This window comes from Leptinotarsa decemlineata, unplaced genomic scaffold (assembly GCF_025532065.1).
Source record: "Leptinotarsa decemlineata unplaced genomic scaffold, Ldec_3_MD MMD2_tig00004067_RagTag_RagTag, whole genome shotgun sequence".
NCBI lineage: Eukaryota > Metazoa > Arthropoda > Insecta > Coleoptera > Chrysomelidae > Leptinotarsa > Leptinotarsa decemlineata.
In genome coordinates, this window is record NW_027412602.1 from 1,760,339 (window position 1) to 1,766,222 (window position 5,884).

At 30.6% G+C, this 5,884-nt stretch overlaps 1 pseudogene; it reads left to right on the forward strand.

The window, feature by feature from the left end:
- The first annotated feature begins 817 nt into the window (after positions 1–817).
- LOC111516127 (actin, cytoplasmic-like) lies at positions 818–5,595 on the forward strand (annotated as a pseudogene).
- Positions 5,596–5,884: the final 289 nt, after the last annotated feature.

A 5,884-nucleotide genomic window follows, 5' to 3' on the forward strand; every position in this document is an offset into this window, starting at 1 on the left:
ATGTATGGCTTACTTCAAAAAAAGACATTATCGCTTATCATTTTCTCCTGAATATCATCTATGATTTTTATGATACAGTATTTTTATTAGTTGATTCTTAATGATATATTCATTTTCTGAGCAGAAATATTTGGGTAGTTACAAAGTTTCAATAGATATTTGGAAATTATGAATGGCTTGATATTTATAGAGTCTCTCTTTTTGAAAACAACCCTAACAGATATCTCTTTGGATTTCGGTGAATATAAATATTGAGGAACTCAATGAACGACATCACCGACGGGAGAACTCTGTTTGGATTCCAGTAACATTCGGAAATTCGAGCTCTTGATAAAAAATGATGGAATATTGATGATGTGTTCAGGAAAAACGTCGAGAAATATATATTCAATATATATTTCTCGATTTCAATGAACGATACGTCGCAGAACCAGATTATGAAAAACATGAAATGAACCAAAAAGTTTTTCTGATAGTTTTTGATATTAATGAAAATGGAGGCAGTAGAGCAAAAAAATAAAATTTGTCATTTTCAGTTTTTGCAAATATCTCAGAAACCATGAGTGATTTTATTAATCTGAGAATACCATTATGTTGCATTCCTGAAAAGGCAACTTTTGTTCTATTCAACCATCCTTGTAGGACCTACTGTATATGTATATGCGTATGTTATCATCAATATTGCAAACAATATTTTGTAGATTATCTACCTGCTACGTTTCATAATCTTTTCTAGTAATTATGCATTCAATTATCTATAGAAATCAAATATCAGTTGACGATTAGATAATTCTAAAATACAAATCATGAAATTATAAAACATCAACAAAAATTAATTGGCGCTCCGTGGCGACTTGATTGATTCCAGTGGCGCATTTGCTTTTTCAGCTGCAGGAAAACCCGATAAAACCTGCACCACATCATCTGAAGATCTTGATCTGCCAATATCCTCTCTCTGATAAAACAAAATGTAGGGTGTCTCCAGAGGCTACACTAAATTCACTGCATCGCCAGAACACTTAGTGACACGACTGTCGATATCAATTATCAGTTGTAATTTTATACATTTTCTCTTAATTCATTCATCTGATAAGAAGATCACCCGGTATATTTATTTAAAATGTATTTACTTTGAACGACCTAGAAGAAGTAATATAAACGAATATTTGGTTTTTTGCAAAAATCTCGAAAAATATTGAAGATATCCGAAATTTGAATAAAGATCCTAAAAGAGGGGGAAATTTACTAAAAAAAAGTCCCACCTCTCGGAACTCTATCACCAATATTTATAGTTTTAATTCAGAGACAAAAATAGCGCTAAAATCGGGCAATGCTCGACCCGCACGCGCTGACCGATAGGTACGGACCTTTGAACAATAAAAATTATTTTAATTCATTGAATATCACTATCAAGAAAAATAATTCACATACCTTCTAGACACTTGAATAAACGAAAATCAGTTGAAAAATGTTTTTCCCGTGATTATTTTATTAGATATACCAACTAATTTTTACAAGTTTTGAATTTACATAAAAACCCTGATAATTTTTAAACTAAAATTTTTTTGTATCTTATTATTTGAAGTAACATAAAAATGAATTTTTATGATTTTTAGCTCTATCGGTTCAAAAAATTGGTATGAACAAATGTATTGTTCATAAGATATTTGAAATTTTTATGGAGGTATTTTTATCAGTGATGAATATTATGATTTCAAAAACAAAATCGTTAAAAAAATGTTATTACCTACTTAAAAACGCATTTGTTGATTATTCATTTTTTTTGCTACTAAATATAAATAGTAAGGAATTATTTTCTTGTCTTGAAATCATTATTTCTAATTTCTTCGATATTCTGAAAAAAATTATTCATATTTTCTTTATTTATTTAGTAAACAATTTGTTTTAAAGAAATAAATTTTTTCAATATATTTTTTTAAATACTACCAAAAAAAACAATATCAACCATGTGTCACTTTTTGTGTAAAAAATGTGTCTATATTTTTACAATTTTTTTTATATTTTTCTTTCTTCACACAGAAAATGACATATGGTTGTTTTTGTTTTTTTGGTTGTGGAAAAATATATCGTGAAAATTAATTTGTTCAAAACAAATTGTTTAATGAATAAATAAAAAACATATAAATTGAAAGAGTTTTTTTTCAGAATATCAATGAGAAATGGAAATTATGATTTAAAAAAAATCGTTCTTCAATATATATATTTAGTAGAAAAAAACGTGTTAATCAACAAATGCGTTTTTAAACAATAATTTTTTTTTAAAGAAATGATTTTGTTTTTGAAAATCATAATATTCATCACTGATAAAAATCCTTCTGAGAAATTTCAAATAACTTATAAACAATACATTTGTTTAAAACAATTTTTAAATAAATAGTGCTGAAAATTATGAAAAATCATTTTTATGTAACTTCAAATAATAAGAATACGAATAGATTTAAATATTGAACAAAAAATTTGTTCATTGCTTTACTTGATTTTTTACTTTATAACGTCTATGATTATTAATAACAAAGTGGAAATTATTCCAACGGGAATCTTTTTTGAATGCTTTTAAGAAAAGCTTCAAAAAGTGAACAAAATTTGAGGTTCTTAGTTTACAAATTATCAGGGTTTTCATGTTGATTTAAACCTTGTGAAAATTAGTTGATTAACTGAAGTATATCTTATAAAATAATCACGGGAAACATTTTTTCCATGGATTTTCGTTTTTTCAAGTGTCTAGAAGGTATGTGAATTTTTTTCTTAATAATGATATTTAATGGGTTAAAATAATTTTCAATGTTCAAAGGTCCATATCGGTCAGTGCGTGGGTGCGTGCGTGCTTTAGAAAATTTCCTCCTCTTTATTGATTTTTTTTAAATTTCGGATATCTTTAATATTTTTAGAGATATTTGCAAAAAAACAAACCCCTTTGTTTACTAAATTGTTTATAACTTATGCATTTTTTTCGAGCCCATCTTGGAATTTTTCAAAAAGTTACTAGAGGTCATTCCGAATCGAATGAGCCCTGGATCATAATTTTCGGTGCCCTTAGACAGAAGTTCCAAAAAAAGGATTTTGTAACCCATACTATGATATAAACCAACCAAACGAAGGACTTTGCTAAGAGCATATGTATAATCAATGCATTTTGACTTATAATGAAAAAGTATTGAATAACTATTGAATTACAAACGAGCTATGGAGTGATTTTAGTGAAACACATTTTTAACAGTAGGTAGCCCTAAATTTATTCGCATTTGAGATATAATTGTATAAATTTTATATTCAATATACTTGTATTATCAGTATTCTTTTCCTTGGAACTTTTCGTTTATGTTACTTAGCTCCCAGTAGTAGCAAGTAGCAACAAAAAAATCTTAGGGGTACTTTTCGACTCAAAATTATCATGGGTCTCACATAGTCTGTCCAGAAATGAGAGAACCTACAGCAGTATATCTATAAATATTAGTGTCATAGGCGTACTGCATTCAAATCATTTACTCTCAACGAATTGAATAAATGAATATACAAAATTTATTCTTGAAAAATCCCAGTTTTTTCCTGATATGAGAAGAACACTGGGTAAATCTATTTTTTATTTGGATGAAACATGGGTCAACGAGGAGGGTCATACTGTCTTCACGAATAAGTGACAAAACTTTTCTCTCTACTTTTTATTTCGGGCGGATATTATAATATTCTTGAAGAATTATAAACATTCATAACAATTGTTTTTTCATTTATATTTAAAGCTGACAGTTTCGAACGTTTCACGGTTCGCGAACAACTAGCTTCCATGTTCTATATTCATGTATTCATTGCGGAATTGCCAAGTTATTCCAGAAAAACCTATTTTGCAGATCATATTTTTTAATTCACCACCCGCATGTCTACAGCTTTGTATTCAATGCGCTCTCGAAGTGAACTGAAGAAGATCATGACGACATGAACAGCCACGTCGGTCCTATTGATGGGTGCAGTGTGTGTCTGTTGACGGTATAATTCAAAGGAATATCTATTTATACCGCCTTCAAAAAAACAATGTTTTTTCAATCCTCCTCAAATAATACTTATTTGTTGGAAAATGTCTTGGTTACTACTGGACATATTTTCACATTTGTCGTAGTTGATTTGTTATTTTGTAGTCGCACTTTCAACTCTTCAACGTTGTTCGATCAGGTGTTAGACTCACTCATGTGAGTCTAACACCTGATCACGTTACCAATGGGTAACGTGATTTCTAATATTGTTTACGATGATCCAAACTTCATGTATTCATGTTAGCCTATCGTTCCTACCTGTGTTGGAGGCATGCGTTAATCATTTTTTCAGTTATTATAAAATAAGAAAGGTATGTCATCCACGGACTCTCAGACTATGAAAAGTTTTTGTGAACAATCTAACATTTAACAAACACATCAACCTTGTTAATTCAACAATGTATTTTTTATTTTCAGATTTAACAGATCAATATGTGTGATCAAATCAAAACATTAGTATTGGATAATGGATCTGATACCATAAAAGCTGGGTTTGCTGGTGAAGATACACCCTGTGTCATAACACCTGCCTCTATTGGTTATTCGAAATACGAAGAACTTACGGTGGGAATGAGTAAAAAGATCTCCTATGTAGGAAATTAATCTCAATGCAAAAGGAAAGATATCACCGTAAATTATCGTACTGAACAGGGTATCAATATGAATTTTGACGATATAGAGAAAATTTGGCACCATATATTCCACAACGATCTCCGAATTATTCCAGGAATTCATCCTGTTTTATTAACGGAAGCACCACTGAACCTAAAATCTACTAGGGAGAAGATGACGCAGATCATGTTCGAAACTTTCAATACACCATTCAAGCTGTTTTATCTCTATATGCTTCTGGTCGTACAACTGGTATTGTGTTGGATTCTGGACATAGTATTACGCAGATAGTACCAATCAAAGAAGGTTATGCCATTGCAGATGCCCTCTCTCGTATGGATTCAGGTGATAGAGATTTTACCAATTACTTTACGAAACTTCTGATTGAGCGTGGCTACAATTTCAACTCCACTGATGCAAAAAATATTGTAAAAGAAATGAAAGAAAATCTTTGCTATATCGCTCTAGATTCTGATCAAGAAATGGTAAAGGCTACTAGAAACTATTCCAAGAAAAGTTACAAACTTCCTGATGGTAAAATTGTTACAGTTGATAATGAAAGATTTCGGTGCCCGGCTCTGTTTCAACCATTGTTCTTGGGTAGCTCAGCGAAAGGTATCCACCAAACAATATTCGATTCGATTATGAAATGTGAGGAGGATGTTCGTAGAGATTTGTATACCAATATAGTTTTATCTGGAGGCAATACCATGTTTCCTGGAATTGGAGATAGGATGAATAAGGAAATCATGGATTTGGCTCCATGCGAAATGAAAATCAAAATCATCACACCATCAGACAGAAAGTGCACAGTGTGGACTGGAGGCTCTATCCTTGCTGACCTTTCCACCTTCCAACAGATGTGGATCACAAAGCAAGAATACGATGAATATGGCCCTTCAATGGTCCATAGAAAGTGCTTCTGAGCATCTTAATTATATCTCTTATCTTTATTATATTTCTATTCATTGGGTTTCAATTTGAGAACTGATACTGTTTCTAATCCCAGTCGGCCAGATGATCATTTAAATTTTGTAGTCGAGTAACATTTTTATATGAAATAATAAAGATTCATTCAAGTCACTTGAATTCAAATCTAGTTGATCTTACATTTATCTCTGAAAATAAAAGTTCTGAAAAAAATAAATGTGTTGCTTCTGATGTCTATTGAGTTGTTTGATGGAATCGGCCGATACTTAATGAAAATCCATAACGTATTCAAGAAA